The sequence below is a fragment of the Diceros bicornis genome, chromosome 6, assembly GCF_020826845.1.
Source record: "Diceros bicornis minor isolate mBicDic1 chromosome 6, mDicBic1.mat.cur, whole genome shotgun sequence".
NCBI lineage: Eukaryota > Metazoa > Chordata > Mammalia > Perissodactyla > Rhinocerotidae > Diceros > Diceros bicornis.
In genome coordinates this window covers 70,818,684-70,835,666 of record NC_080745.1, presented here as the reverse complement: position 1 = coordinate 70,835,666, position 16,983 = coordinate 70,818,684, and the positions used below count along the sequence as shown (strand labels likewise).

The 16,983-nt window shown below is 36.0% G+C and overlaps 1 long non-coding RNA gene across 1 annotated transcript; it reads right to left on the bottom strand.

Moving 5' to 3' along the window:
• Positions 1–8,556: 8,556 nt before the first annotated feature.
• LOC131407428 (uncharacterized) lies at positions 8,557–13,541 on the bottom strand. Its single transcript, XR_009220488.1, has 3 exons — positions 13,286–13,541; positions 12,032–12,202; positions 8,557–9,389 (listed from the first exon to the last, which is right to left on the bottom strand). It is a non-coding gene; the product is annotated as an uncharacterized LOC131407428 (long non-coding RNA).
• Positions 13,542–16,983: the final 3,442 nt, after the last annotated feature.

The following is a 16,983-nucleotide window of genomic DNA, read 5'->3' as shown; positions in this document are numbered from 1 at the left end:
CATAAAGGATAAAGAATCACCATTCCATTTTCAAGGTCCAATTTTATTAAGTATATCATTAAAAACAGAAGGTAATATTCCTTTAAAGCCTCAATAATTAAAGAAGAAAATCCTTGTCTTCTGAAAATTGCTTGTCAGAATTGAAAAAAAAAAAATGAGGACTGGGAAACTGATTCCTACAGTGCCAGGGATGAAAAGCTACACAATTTAAAGGAATGTGACAATCTTTCCAAACATTCCTTTCAACAACTCATTTAAAAAATATCCTTGCCTGACTGAAAATGAATTCTAAAAGTGCTCTTTCTGTAACTGTAACTGTTCCTGTTCTGTAACTGTTATTGATTACCCTCCCCCTCAACACCTCCAAAATCTTCCATTCACTTCCAAATATCCTGATTTCTCCTGGGTTTGAGTGATAATGACGTAGCTTCAGGACCCTGGGTCACTAAGGTTGTGCCACTCTGGGACCCTTGGAATGGAGAGAGGAAGGCAGAGAGGGCCTCAGCTTGCCTCTCCTTTCTTTTCAAGTCTTTGAGTGACAAGAAGGAGTTTGCATGACCATTAATTAAATGGCATGTTATTTACTCTTTCATTCCGAGTTCTTGACTTGCTTGACTAATAGATCTTTAATTCCTAATTCAATAGCAAAAGAATTTCTGTGAGCATTATTGGTAACTTTCTTTAACATCTAATATCCCTTCTTCTGCAAAAGCTTCCCGATATTTACCCTGATATTTTTCCTATGTATACTCACAGATCTCTCATTCTATTATCTTGCATAATATTTAACAGAACTCATACATGCTTAAAACTGGTGAACACAATACTCACTTGACAAGAATGGTAAGAAAGCCTTGGAGATTAGATGATATTAGTTTTATCAAGATTCTTTTTTCACTTTCAAAAACATCATCAGTTATTTAATCTTTGCAGCATTTGCAGTGTTGAGCTGTTAAACAATCCTCTTTTATGTACTGCAAACAATTCCTCTTTAGAAGACCAGTGAATTTTTGATTATATATATGTATTATAATATAAACACACACATGCCACAAAACAAATATATACCTTTATATTATGGCCCATGTTAATCTTTAATGTGGTTATTACATTAGAAATAATAACCCAAATGAATTTTTTTATAGTTATTGGCATTAAGCATTAAAGTGTTCAACTATTTACAGTTTTGCAGACTGTTTAGGTGATCAGCAAATGTGCATTTTTAATTATTCTGAAAAAGGTTTATTAAATTTGAAAGAAGTGGCCAGCTTGACATATATCATGCAGTCTATTTTAGCCTCATTACATGGACTATTAGATTGCAAGTAAAGAATATTTAAATACTTATTTATTCTCTAATTGCTAAAGAAACCTGATAAATTTAAGTTACTGGGACACTGAAAAAATAAGATAAGTTGAGGAGTAACTGAATGATTGATTCATCTCCTCCAGGGGAAAAAAAGAAAATATAAATGTGTCAAATCCAGTTATACAGAATTGATGTTTTATACGTAACTCCTTTTAAAGTAGAAATTAAATTTCCTTAAAAGGTTGTATTAAGAAGGAGATGGGATGAAACCATGAACCAACACACCATCACTCTAATAAATCTGGGGGAAAATACATTTTAAAAACTTTTCTGAAGTGTGGTATTAAATTGATTTATTCAGTCCTAAGCAGTAATTATGGAATGTGCTTATCTAGAAATCCTCTGCTTCTATTGATCCTCGTGTCTTCTGATGAAAAGCTCATAATTCATTACATTCTTGAAGTTTAGAATTGTTGGAATTATTTATGATCCATGGTCCTAGGTGCTGGTAACTAAGGCAGTTGGAGTGATAATTTTACACTGTAGCACACTGTCTGTTTCCCTGAGCCAAATGAGTAGCTGATGGCAGCGTATACACAGAAAATGCAGATTTCTTTTGGGAATTTAGAGAGCAATTATCATGTCTGGAAACTAAGGATGTAAGGGTGTTAGACTTTTATGATCTACTTTTCCTCTGGGTGCTTTATTAGTTAAGGAGGCATAGCCCTTATTGTATTAGTTCACTTAAATTTGTAAAATGCCCTGAATTTATAATCCTGTGGAAATATAGTACTGTCGGTTTCTGTTCCTGTGGGCCCTAGGCAGCCATATAACTCTGAGCATTATAATGAAGAGGTCATGGCTGTGTTATAGCATTTACTTAGTCATATTCATATTTTCAGTGGCCATACCCTGTGCCTTAAATCTAGACTAGCTGTTGTTCATCATTTTAGAATTAATATTGCATTTGCTATTACCCCCAAATCTGTTTCTCCTTTACCATTTGCTGTTTCTGATGATAGCACTCAAGTCTATCCAGTTGCCTAGCACTAGATCTTCTTCTTTGACTCTTTCTATTCTCTCATCTCTTCTGTCCAGTTATTTACACAGTCCTGTCAAGTCTGACTCCACGTGTGTCCCCCATTTGTCTTTCCTTTCTACTCCCATGGTCACTATCAGTTTCAGGACTTCATTCCATCTCATTTGGACAATAACAATCTTCTCCTAAATGATCTCCCTGCTCCCAGTCTCTTTCTCAGCCAATCCTTCCTCCTGCCAAATTAATCTTCCTGAAGCACAGCTCTAAGTATGCCATTCTCTAGCTCAAACACTATTAATGGCTCCCTTTTGACTCATAAATTAAATTTAAAATTTTCCACTTGGCCATCATTATCTCCACTTGGGTAATTTGAACACACCAACCCCACTTTTGAACCTTTCCAACTACTATTCCGCTACTTGGACTCTATGGTCTTGCCAACCAGAGAAGTAGTTTCCAGACTTTGGGATTTTATTGATTTTTACATTATTATTAATTACTTTAATTTTTGGCTTTGGAAATACCTTTAATATATGAGATTATACTATTTAAAATTAACATAAAAGTAAAAAATACAAAAATGTCATCTATAATAATTACATCATCATTAGTTCATAAAATAAAGACTTTTAATGTAAAAAAATTAGGATGATTACAAATTTGGAATAAATAATTGCTTTTAAATTGAACCAACTTCTCTTCATAAAACACTAACAATTATGATTTTTGTCCTCATTTTGCCAATAACCTGTAAAGAACTCCCATAATGGTATAGAAACCACAGAACCAGTTTATTTTCTAAATGCATACTGTAATTTCCCACCTTAGATGATGTTCTTCTATATGTTAGAAGTTTTTTAAGGTTAGAGACTGTGTCTCTTTCTTATTTGGATTGACAAAGCCATGCAGTTGAGAAAACCTCTATCAACTTAGCACAGCTGCAGGCTCACGCCAGCTATAAAGTTATTGAATGAACTGACTCACATGTCGGCCTTCAGGGTGTTTTACTATGATCCTATGGTCATTCAATGTTGAATAAATATGGGTCAAAATTTGGACTCTTCACTAGAATGTGAATGAGAAACAAGGACTCAGGGAATAACAAATTCCTATTCAAAGTGCTTATTTAAGGCCATGTACCTGATTATTTTGAAACAAGTCATTTTATACTATTCAGATGGAGATTCGTAGTTAGCACATGTTTTATCAAACAATTAGGATACATATATTCACAGTAGAAGATAATATTTGAAATTAGTTCTATCCCAGAAAATTAGAATTATTGTAGATTGAGGATCAACAAACTTTTTCTATAAAGGGTAGACAGTAGATGTTTTAGGCTTTGTGGGCCACACTCTCTTTGTTACAACTACTCAGCTTGGTTGTCATAGGGTGAAAGAGCCATGGACTATAAATAAATGAATGAGCATGGCTGTTACCCTACAAAACTTTATTTAGGTACTCTGAAATCTGAATTTCACATTATTTTTACATGTTGTGAATTATTGCTCTTCTTTTGAATGTTTTCAACCATTTGAAAAAGTAAAAACCATCCTTAGTTCATGGTTTATATAAAAGTAGTCAATAGGCAAGATTTGGCCTGTGGGTCATAGTTGACCAACACCAATTATAGATGTAGCACTAGCTCAGATAGCTAAATACATTGATGTCAGTGAAAAGGGCTTATATAAGAGTTATGTTAGTTTCAGCATAATCAATTTTAAATGAGGGGGTTATCCTTATTCGCAGATACCAGGATGATAATTGGATCTTTCTCTATCTGAAGCTATCTCTGAAATGGTTCTTAAATATAGGAACTCCATTCAGGAACTAACTATCTACAGGGTAGAGTTGGGGTGGGTGTTGATCTTCTCCTTGTGAATCAGTATTTAGATATCTGATTTGTCTTTTGTGGACTAGGGATTTAGGTTAAGTTGGAGATCTGGAAAGACTAAATTGGGCTATAGGGGAAGACTTTGCCTTTTAAAGTATGCTTTGGATTTGTTTGGTTCTGGGTTTTTTGGCTGAGGAACATTCGCCCTGAGCTTACATCTGTGCCAGTCTTCCTCTATTTTGTATGTGGGTCGCCACCACAGCATGGCTGACAAGTGGTGTAAGCCCGCGCCCAGGATCCAAACTCACAAACCCAGGCTGCCAAAGAGGAGTGTGCCAAACTTAACCACTATGCCACGGGGCTAGGCCCTGGTTCTGTGTTTTATATTCAAAGACTTTCAAGTGATTTGATAGTTCAACTCCCAAAGGAATATACTGTAGCTAGATTTTAAATATTCACCTCAGGCTAAAGGGACCTGAACAGGAGTTTCTGTTATGTTTTCTCAGGAAAAGTTAGCAGCATTTTCCTTGCTAGTTGAAGCTTTCCATACTTTTTTTAAGGTACATTTTCAGGTAGTGTCTTGTCTTTTTATATTCCCTTCTCCTAACAATGTTTTCCTTGGGGTCTTCTGTTCCATCTTTGGTGAGCAGAGCTAATTTGGCCTTGAAATATTAATTGTAGTCTCTGGTGAAAGAATAAATTCTCATGCCTTAAGGATATCTGTAAAAATACATGTGAAAATGTGAACCTCGTTACTTTCCGGAAGAGTTCAGCTTGCATTGCTTCCAAATTCTTAGAAGTGAAAGGAACTATTCTCTTTGGTTTTAGATTACGGCTTAGGTTAACAATTCTCTATCATTAAATGTTAAATCCTTGGGCCATTCAAAAACTTTTGTGAGCTACTTCATGTTGTAAAACACCCATATTTAATAAAACTTCATTCACATTTTCTAAAGTATCATTTTTTTCCATGAAACTTTTCCTTCCATCACTTTCCTTCTTTAAATCTTTCTTTTTGTCTAAACTTCTGCATATGGAGCAGCCATCCTTGGATTTCTGTCCCTTCAAGAATCATTTAGCATCCAACTTCTTAAAGTACTCCCTAACGTGGTACAGAAAGGGAAAGATTCAGATGTAACCAGACTCAGGAGCCTTTCTTTACCTGAAATTCTAGTTTCTACCGCTAATTTCTTATATTTGAACACAGCTTTACTTTTTGAAAGTATACTTTAAAACCTATTTTAGGAGGTGTGTGGTGTGAAAAACAAACATTTATTAAGCACATGCTATGGGCCAGTCATTTTGCGAGCTCTGAATAATACAAAAATAAATGGGAGGAGGGCTCGGCTCCGCTTTTAAGGAATATGGAATCCAGTGATCAGAGAGGACAAGACAAGGGGATGTGCTATGGACTAAAATTGTTTAAGTTTGAATTGCAAGTTCAGACAGTTATAGTTTTGTAATCTGGGAGATATTACTTAACTTCACAACACCTTAGCTTCCTTATCTGTAAATAGATGAAAACACCACCACTTTTTTAGTGTGCTCTGAAGAATAAATAAGATGATAGACGAAATGTGCTTATTGTAGAGTTCCTCATAGAGTCCGTCCAGAGAGATGAAGTCTTTTTATTTCTATCATAATTTTTATTACTATTGTTATTGTTAGGAAAGAACAGGTAACAATAGAAGCTCCTAACTTAGTTGGCAGCTTGGTGATACGAAGGATTTGGGAAAGCTTTTCGGAGGAGGTGAGGCCTAGGTTGGGTCTCAAACGAGTCACTTAAGCTCTTCACCTGTTAAAATGGGATTAATGATTCTCACTTGGCCATACACTATACAGAGCAATGCTCATTTCCCTTTCTCTCCTCCATCCTCACAACAATTTAATAGGTATGGCCCATATCTGTACAGGTGTGTCCACCTTTCTGGCTATATTCTAAAAGTGTTTTCCTTAAGCTTCCTGTGTAGATATTTAGAATGCAGCATTGAAATGAAAATGTCAAAATAAGCTGGAAATGAAACTCTTACAAAATCAATAGCTGTTTTCAAGTTTGAATACTGTTCAGAAATTCTGAGGTCTCATGAAGATTAATAAGCTAGGGAGGCGAAGGTGTAGTTTCTGATAACAGATAGAATGCAGAGTGTAACGGATCTTGATAATTATCAGTGTGTGGATTATCCAAAAGGACATTAAAGAAATCAAATGTTCACAATGCATTTTTCCATCAGGACACAGCTCTGGACAAGACACAAGATTCTCTGATGTCCGTGGATGACAGATAGGCTGTGTAAATGAGCATCTTTGATTCCTCATTTATATTGGCAAATCTTATTTTTGTCTGGTGAAAATGACAGAAGGATACTTCCCACTGGGAGAGGTGAGATGAGTCTAAATGAATCCTATAATTCATATGATTATAGCCATTGCAAATGAAAGAATCTGATTTGCCAGGAAACCTAATAATAGGCAAGACTATGGGGCCAAAATAGCAATCAGAGATTAGTCAAACATTTTCTACATTTATGGAGAAAAATCTGTGTTTCTTTTGTCTGCTCAGAGCCATGCAGAGAAGCTAATATTTACACTCAATCTATAATGCCCCACAACCCCGACTCAGACACATATTTGCAAAGATATGGTTCTCACTTCTAAAGGCTGATTGTGTTAATAATTCTGACAAAGTTTCCTTCTATTCTCAGCTTTGTCTTTGATTCAAATTTGTTTTCTTGAACCCGATTAGCAATTACTTTGCAAGTCTTTTTTTTCTTGAATGTCCATAATTGAAGACAATTTTTCTCTTTGGGCTGCAATGACCTCATCTGTAAAACACTGGTGGCCGAGATCCCTTTTAAAATAACATCCTTTTTTTCTTTCTGCAATTCTCAAAGCAGCGTTGGATGCCAGTTTCATTTTTATACTAGAAGCTGCCTGGTTCTAAGGAAAGACCAAGCATTAATTTTATATCCTAAATTTAAATATTTTTCTATCACACAACAGACAGTACAAGGGCACATGTAGGTTCTCCAAATGATAACTGTCAGTAGTTTATTTAATGTGAGGCAGTAGAACCTATTTTTCGAGAACTGGTTCTAAATGATTCATTTTGAGATTAAAAAATAACAATAATATATTATTTTCATTACTAACAGCTTGTAAAAAAAAAAGTGTAATGAATAAAATTCCACAAGTTCTGAATTTTAGAGTAGCTTGGAAAAGCTCCCAGAAATTTAGGTGAATATTTGTTATTGTTTTAACTCACAGGTCATCTTTTAATGTTTGATAAAATCTCTTTATTTTTAGCTGTACCATTTATTGTTATGCTTTTATTCTTCTCCTTCACCCCTTTTTAAAAATTAAATTTTTCAGTTTCGATTTCTCTGTTTCTTCTTTCCTCTAATTTCTATTGCACTTCTCCCGGCCATTCTGCAAATGAGTTCTCTTTCTTCAAAACTTATCACAAACAGAATCTTTTCAATATTTATTGTCTTTGGCATAAAACTCCAGAAAGCTTTTATTTTGTTCTTTTTCCTGGAAGCTTAAATAAGTGAAACAAACAAACAAAAACAACCCTACTATCATTGGTTTTCTCAGGTAAAGTTTTTCCCCATATCTTCAATCATTAGTGTCTCTAGTCTAAATAAGTACTTTTAAAACCAATTAAAATATTTCTGGGCTACAAGAGTTTTATAAGATGCAATGCTAGGGAACACGTTGTTGAGCTGCTGGAATGTGTCAGGTGATTTTCTAGATGGACAATGTTACATTTGTTATCATATGTTTGATTGATTTTTTTTGAGAAAGGCATTATTTTCATTTTATAGAAAAATAATAAGATAACAGAAGTTTGAGAGCTGTTCCCAGGGTGAAGTCAGTTATCTGGTAATGGTGGGAATAGTGAGGAGGTGTAACTATAAAGCCAGGTGTAGGGGAGCCCGAAACACACACACCACCTCTCAGCATCTTTGATCCTAACAAGCCCAAGTATATCAATGCAGCAGGGAAGGATTTTTTAAAATCTGAAGCAAAAAGTCTACAGTGACCAAAAATCACTCTTTGGCAGTCTAAAAATTACCGTTGGCTCTTCTTTCTTATCAGAAGTGATTCATTTATGGGGCAAAGAACTCACAACGAATTAACTAAAGCACCATTAAAAGATGGTGACAGGTGATACCCTGAGTGTGATTCTAATTTAATGGTAGGGCCCAGAGGCTATATCTTCACAAGACAAACATTTGTGCTTTCTCGAGTTTGCACGCTTATCACCAGATTACTAAACTGCAAGCAAACATTCTTCTGCTCTTTACCTTCTAGCAGGATTATTTTACTAAACCAACTTATCTCAACCAGAGGAAGAATTCTACTTTCCTCCAGATTGTGATATGATCATCCATCATCTACCAAAGAAAACAGATTTTGTTAAATTTTACTTTCTGTAATTTGTAAAATGAACACCACTGTTGTCTTTTTAAGGCAGACACAAACTTATATTTTTATATTTCATTATTTGCTTTCTAAAACTGTCTCCCTTATTTCCTCCAGAAGCAAGGAGAATAATTGCTACACTTGAGTCTATATAGACCCAAAGTGTTTTAGAAAATACATAGGATTTTTTATTGCTGAGATTATGATGAAAAGGCAGTAGAGGAAGCAGTTTGAGACTGCTGAGGAAGGTAGTTATAGCATTGTTTCTAGGCAAGCCAGGATTGAAGATTTGATTGACAGATCTTTTGTTGACTTTAAAATTATGCCCTAGAATGATCTGAGGCAGCCCCATTACCTGTTCTACAACTGAGCTACATCATTTGTCATCTTTATCCAAAAGGTATAGGAAACCTATTTTATCTCAGAGTTGTATGGAAAAAGACTCAATCACTGAGCTATATTTTTACACCCTGTATTTTGTAGAGAGATGATTTCCTCATAATCTCAGGCCGATTATGGCGTGGCTTCTCCTTCAAAGCAGTTAATGGTCCCCTGCTCACGTTGGTGAAATGGATGTAAGTGTGTTTGTGTTATTGGGTCTGGCTTTGCTAAGAGCAGAGATCTGTAGCCAGCTGCATTAAGTAGACTCTAATTATGCTTGCCTGGATGAGTACCATGAAGAGCTGGAAGGAGCCTCTTCGCAAAGTTTCTGTAACGTCTGTATGCGTTTGGTGAAGGTTCTTTACATTTTCCTGTAGGACTCACTCGAAGATTATAGACATCTGTGAAATGAAAGCCTTAATAAATATAAGACTGTTTGCCTCAGGGAATTTATTCAATTCTCTATTTCTTCCAGCCCTTGCTTTCCAACTGTCTGCTCCTATCTTCTAACATATCATCAGTTCCCTTTATTTCCTCACCCTCATGGTTTACCTCTTGGCTTGTTCCCCCTACCCCATGCTGGTTTGAACAAGTGGTTGCTCAGATTCAGATTATTACAGACTAGGAACCCTCACATTGTATGAAAAGGGGAACAGACATTTGTAATTCATCTCATTTACTGACCTTTGTATGTATTGGCCCTGGATCAGTTAAGTAACAAAATTTTAAAATGCCCCATGTGAAGATTAGGCGTATGATCAGCGCCTCAAGCGCATACAATTAGTGAATATATATTTTTATTTTACTGTGGAAAGTGGTCCCACAAAACTGCAGGCAACTTCACCTCTAGCTGAATAAAAATAGAGAGTAGCTCAGCTGCTAATTCAGGATGGAGGATATTGGCCAATGTAAAGTACAGGATCATCAAACATCTGTGTGATCTCCTTTTCAGGAGGAGAATAATCTTTTAACAAAAGGGAAAAATTCCCCCCAATTTTTCTTAACTGAAAAAAATGTTACTTAAATTGTGAGGGAGATAATTTTATTAGAGTCATACTGTCAAAAAATCAGATAAAGAGTAAATCAACATTTTATTTTCTATAAACAGAAAAAAGTACTTGGAATTTAAAAAATCTGATCTTAGAAGCAAAAAACTATATGTATATAATTTTGAGAGATATATATATCTACATGTATATCTATATATCTATTTAATACTCTTAAAAAACATTGTTTCATAGATAAGGAAAGTGTGACTCAGAGAAATTAAGCAACACACCTTGATTTTCATAATTAAAAAGATAAAGAGTTAGGCTGATATTTTAAAATTTAAATCAGAATTTGAACTCAGATCTATAAAACTCCAAAAGCCACTTTCCACAGTGTCACGTCTTCCTAAGACAAAAGTTTTGATGTAGAATCTGTAAGAATTATCCAGATAGTTAAGATATTTGGTGAAAAGGATAATATAGCAAGTCACTTACAAAAATAATCAAAAACCCATTTTCATTGAGCCAACTAAAGGACTGCCAAGAATAATGGTGTACATAACAGAGAAGGAAAGTCCAAAATGGCAAAGTGGCAAAGTATGTTTGAGATCCTCTGAACAGGTTGAGTACCATCAAATGCTTAAGGTATTTCGCTCAAATTGAATGCAATTAAATTTGATTTCCCTTGGAAAACTGGATAGCCACATGCAAAAAAATGAAAGTAGACCCTTACCTTACACCATACACAAAAATTAACTCAAAATTGATTAAAGACTTGAATGTAAGACCTGAAACTGTGAAACTTCTAGAAGAAAACATAGGCAGTATGCTCTTCAACATCGGTCTTAGCAACATCTTGTCAAACACCATGTCTGACCAGGCAAGAGAAACAATAGAAAAAATAAACAAATGGGACTACATCAAACTAAAAAGCTTCTGCACAGCAAAGGAAACCATCAACAAAAGAAAAGACAGCCTAACAATTGGGAGAAGATATTTGCAAACCATACATCTGATAAGGGCTTAATCTCCAAAATATATAAAGAACTCATGCATCTCAACAACAAAAAAACTAACAACCCGATCAAAAAATGGGCAGAGGAAATGAACAGACATTTCTCCAAAGAAGATATACAGATGGCCAACAGACACATGAAAAGATATTCAAAATCACTATCAGGGAAATGCAAATCAAAACTACAATGAGATATCACCTCACGCCCGTCAGAATGGCTATAATTAACAAGACAGGAAACAACACGTGTTGGAGAGGATGTGGAGAGAAGGGAACTCTCATACACTGCTGGTGGGAGTGCAAACTGGTGCAGCCACTATGGAAAACAGTATGGAGATTCCTCAAAAAATCAAGGATAGAACTACCACATGATCCAGCTATTCCGCTGTTGGGTATTTATCCAAAGAACTTGAAAACACCAATTTGTAAAGGTACATGCACCCCTGTGTTCATTGCAGCGTTATTCACAATAGCCAAGACTTGGAAGCAACCTAAGTGCCCATCAAGGGACGAATGGATAAAGAAGATGTGGTATATGTACACAATGGAATACTACTCAGCCATAAGAAACGATGAAATCCAGCCATTTGTGACAACATGGATGGACATTGAGGGTATAATGCAAAGTGAAATAAGTCAGAGGGAGAAGGTCAAATACCATATGATTTCCTTCATTAAGCAGTAGATAATAACAACAATAAACAAACACATAGGGACAGAGATTGGATTGGTGGTTACCAGAGGGGAAGGGAAAAGGGAGGAGGGTGAAAGGGATAATTCGGTACATGTGTGTGGCGATGGGTTGTAATTAGTATTTTTGTGGTGAACATGATGTAATCTATGCAGAAATAGAAGTATAATGATGTACACCTGAAATTTTTACAATGTTATAAACCAATGTTACTGCAATACACAAAAAATTAAAAAAAAAATTTGATTTCCCTTGGAAGTAAAGGTTCTTAATTGGTATCCTTTCACGTTATTTAATTTCATGCTATTAATATTAATAATAATGATAATAATAAATAAATATTTTTACCCTCCATGGCCTGGGGTGGAAAGACAGACGTACGCTGGTCAGGAATGATTTGAAGTCGTTGGAATTGGGGCACAGAAGCTGTCTCCAAAACACCCCACGAACAGATGGTAATAATAAAATCAGTCTTCTGAATTGGTTGCATATAATTTCAGATCAGGAATCATTACTGCTCTGAGGGCAATAGGAAAGATATTTTGTAAGTTTTGCATATTAGACTTAAAAGTCAGTACTGCAATTTCTACTTCATTGTTCCGCCTCACCAGTGTTAATGGGGAATCTGAATAAAACTGGCTTATTTTGCTCTCACCATGGAAATGGCCTGGTCTCTGGACAACGATACAAACAAATGGCTACATAAGGACTTCAAAAGGTTTGAAAAAATCAGGTACATCTGTACTGAAGATTTTCTTAAGGGAGCATCAAAAGTAAATTCACAACACAGAAAAAGCAGAATGTCCTGAAAATCCTCTCTATGCAGTAACGTCCCCAAAGTTATATCCATCATGAAACGGCTACCTTGTAGGCACAACTCAACCAACTAATGTCCCCAGTCTGCACGCCAGGCTCTCCTTATCACACTCTTTACAGATGGCAGGTCCCTTAATACTTTCAACATGGCATGAAAGTAGCACCAATTAACTATGAATGAGGCATGGGAAGATCTTCCTCATGGCATTTGTTTTTAAATCTCATGATTATGTAGTTAATATAATTTCTTTTTGATGGGACTAGATTACCTGACCACACGATATTGCCCTTATTTTTTTGTGATTCCATCCTCTCATTTCCCACCTTGCTCAGCATCATAACATTCAGACCATTAACTTGATCCCTTGAGACCTGCATATATGACTGTGAACTCTAATGCTGCAATACAGGCAATCTAGGTCTATTAATGATATTCTTGGCAAGGAGAAATTTATTTAATGACCTCTGTGGGAACCATACTTTCAATCACATGGACGTTCTGAGAAATAGAAATTGAAGGTTGTATCTGAGTGTGTGAACAAAAGATACAGTTTTAGGGATCTGTGTGTGGAACTGAAGCCATTGTACTCTGGGACACAAGGACAGTTACACAAAAGTAATACATGGTAAGTGGTCCCATTTCTAGACAGCATTGGCCATTTTTCTAGCCAGATACCAAAGAGCATGTGATACTTTCCTTTTTTTTAACTTGACCCAATAATGTCCAGAATTTCAAGACAAGATTGTAAAAATATTTATGAGGTTATTAGCAGAAAATGTCATTACCATTGCTGCATTTATTCCTATAGATGACAGAGGACTCTTACAGGGCACTCAGTAGTATGGAAAACTTCTCAGTTGTTCATATTGCTGTTCTCCTTCTGTTTTCTCCAAAATTTTGTTTGTTTTAGAGTGGGCAAAGTCATAGTGTTTTGTTTCTGAGTTAATGGAGAGAAAAGAAGCTGTAAGTTCACAGGATACAGAGCTAAAGAGGACCTTTGAGAGCCTCCCACCCCCTTCAAATAATGGAAGGGCTAAAGAGAAGTGAAATGGCTTACCCAATGTCAGACAACGGGACAGAGATTTTGTCTTTTCCTCTCACTACCATACCACAGATACCCAGCATAACCTGGTACATAATATGCACTTTGTAAATGTTAACCTAGTGAATAAACTGATGTGCGAATTTGTTAATGACATACTGGTACCAGTATTCGGAATCCCTAATTTCTTGTATTTTCCCCTGTTCCAACTCACTGTTAACAAAGTTTCATTTGAGTTGTGGTTCTCTTTCAATCCTCCCTGCTAATGAATGGAAAGTTCAAGAGAGTCAGATGAAGGACAGTAGAAAATCACACAGTTTACAATATTGGTCTAAATGATCGAATGTGAGGCACAAGTGTAGGAAAACTGTTCAAGACGAATGACCAGAAACTATTTGAGATTCAAAGATTGCTAAACTAGAGACTGAACAGTTTAAAAAATGGTGAATTTATGATACAGCAAAAGCAATGACAGACATTTCTACTTCAGCAATATACTCAAATCAAAAGACCAATTTCAGATGAGTAGTCAACACGTATGTGAGCTTCCCTTAGGATTATAGAGGCATGTGTCTAATGCATTACCTTTGAAATCAGAGCATAAGTGAAATGCAAAGAATCAGGTTACCTAAATTCCTAACATGTTGATATGTAATCAAAATATCAGATTAAAGAATGTGTATGCATTCATTCTTTTATTTTTATGTTTTCATTACACATGCAAAGTATATTCAATTTTTATAAGTTAGTACACTTAAAATACATGAACATACAGTCATGTCTCATTTAACAAAAGGGATACATTCTGAGAAATAGATTGTTAGGTGATTTTGTTATTGTGTGAACATCATCGAGTGTACTTAAGGGGAACAAAATTTGCCATCTTGAAATGTACCTCTAGCATGAAGATTATTTTAGGCTGATTATTTTTAAGAAACAAAATACTCAAAAAGTTTTTCTTGTTACCTCGTCCTTAACTGCCTAAAAGAATTCAGATTAAAAAAACCTTTCTCACTGGGGCCGGCCTGGTGGCGCAAGCAGTTATGTATGTGCACTCGGCTGTGGCGGCCCAACGTTCACCGGTTCGGATCCCGGGTGCCCACCGACGCACCGCTTGTCAAATCATGCTGCGGGAGCGTCCCATATAAAGTGGAGGAAGATGGGCATGGATGTTAGCCCAGGGCCAGTCTTCCTCAGCAAAAAGAGGAGGATTGGCAGAAGTTAGCTCTGGGTGGATCTTCCTCACAAAAAAATAAATAAATAAACCTGTCTCAGGAAGTGAGCTATCATCTTAGCATAACATGAACTAGGTGGTAGACAGGGAGGAACCTAGAAAAACCTGTTGTCATGTTCCCCTCTGTGTTCTTCTGTTTCTGTGTGGCCAAACACTTGTTTTCCAAATGTTTGCTCCTTTTCACGTACTTATTAATTGCCTTCCTTCCCTTTGAAGTCGCTGACTCTCCCCACCCCCAACATCTTCTTTTGTTTTTAGCTGAGGATAGTATTTAAGATGAGGGCTTCAGCCATTTTGGTGAGTTACTTGATTTTCCTGGGTTTCTCCCAGGCATACATGTTATTAAACTTTTGTTTTTCTTCTCTTAATCTGTCTCATGTCAATTTAATTCTTAGACCAACCAGGAGAACCTAGAAGGGTAGAGGAAAACTTCTTCCTTCCTTATAGTACTTACACAAACTTAGATATAGGTATGCAGTACTTACATAAACCTAGGTATAGCCTACTACACACCTGGGCTAAATGCTACTAATCTTATGGGACCACTATCATATGCAATCCATTGTTGACTGAAATATCGTTATGTGGCACATGACTGTATTAAAAAGAATACTGCAATAAACAAAAAATTAAAAAAAAAAATCACTAGAAATCCTATCCTGTAGATAAAACTACTATTAACATTTTATGTATGTAAATCCAAATTTTTCCTTTGTCATTATGTACATCTGTGTTTTTACTTTTGAAAAATGAAAATGATAAATATTAAATTCCTTTTTTTTTTGTGAGGAGATCAGCTCTGAGCTAACATCCAATGCCAATCCTCCTCTTTTTGCTAAGGAAGATCGACCCTGGGCTAACATCTGTGCTCATTTTCCTCTAATTTATATGTGATGCCACCACAGCATGGCTCGACAATGGGTGCAGTCCTGGGATCTGAAACTGCAAACCAGGGCCACCAGAGCTGAGTGCGAACACTCAACTTCTACGCCATCAGGCTGGCCCCTTAAATTCCTTTTTATCCTTTCTCGCTTCGGGCATTTTCTCTCTTCTCTCTAATTTCACTGGGATATGAACTTGTTGTTTTGATAACAGTAAATTTGTGTGGGAATATTAATGTAGCAATTATTTTTATCCTGAAAAAGGCACAGAGATTCTGAACTGAGTCATGCTTTCATAAAACAAAAATCTCTTAAATGTGTGTGTGTATGGCTGCTCCATATTTTCACTTCCAATCAAGCATTTCTAATGAGGTAGATATTAAAATGTTTTTGCAAGTTCAACATATGAAAAGTAGAGGTCAAGATTAAGAGTGAAAAAGAGCTTAGAATTAAACATTTCCCCCAAAATCATCTACACAGTGGAAAATTTGGAGCTGAATGTGGTAGAATCCTTGCCAAAGTAAGAATCCTTATTCCTAAACTGCTCAGTGACTTGGCAGCAAAGCAGCTTTCAAATAAGGAAGTAAATTCACTAAGTGATATCAGACTTTCAATCAAGGGGCCGTTGAGGATGGGGAGTAACTGGATGAGTCTTTCCTTGTCTTTGGAGGCAAAGGAGGAAATATGAACACCTACTGTATTCAGGAGATCATGTCAGACTTTTTAGAGCTGGGCCGTCTAATATTATAGCTATTAAGCACATGAATCTATTTAGATTTAAATAAAATAAAAGCTCAGTTGCTCTAGTGATTTTTCAGGTGCTCATTAAGCCACGTGTGGCCAGTGGTTGCCTCATAGGACAGTGCAAACTTAAAACATTTCCTCATTGCAGAAAGTTCTATTGAGCAGAAAGGTCTCTACTAGAGAACACAAAACTCATATCCTCCATAGTACAACTGGACAAAAAAGACACAAATATTTAAGGTTAAATAATAGTAGAAGAGCTATCATAAGGTCTTGCATATTTAATTGCCAAAGGAATGAGAATGATAGTTTTTGTTCTAAGTTCAGTGAAGGTGATGTCAATTCATGGCAGTCTGCAATTAGAAGTTCAGATAACATGAACAAGTTGGCACCCGGAGTGGGCATCAAAGAAAACTTAAATTTGGAATGGTAGAGAATAAGATGAAGTTTTTTATCAGACTTCAGGTCCAAAGATAAAAAGGAGGCACTCAGACTAAATGTAGTCATGCGCCACATAACGACATTTCACTCATCAACGGACAGCATATACGACAATGGTCCCATAAGATTAGTACAGTATAG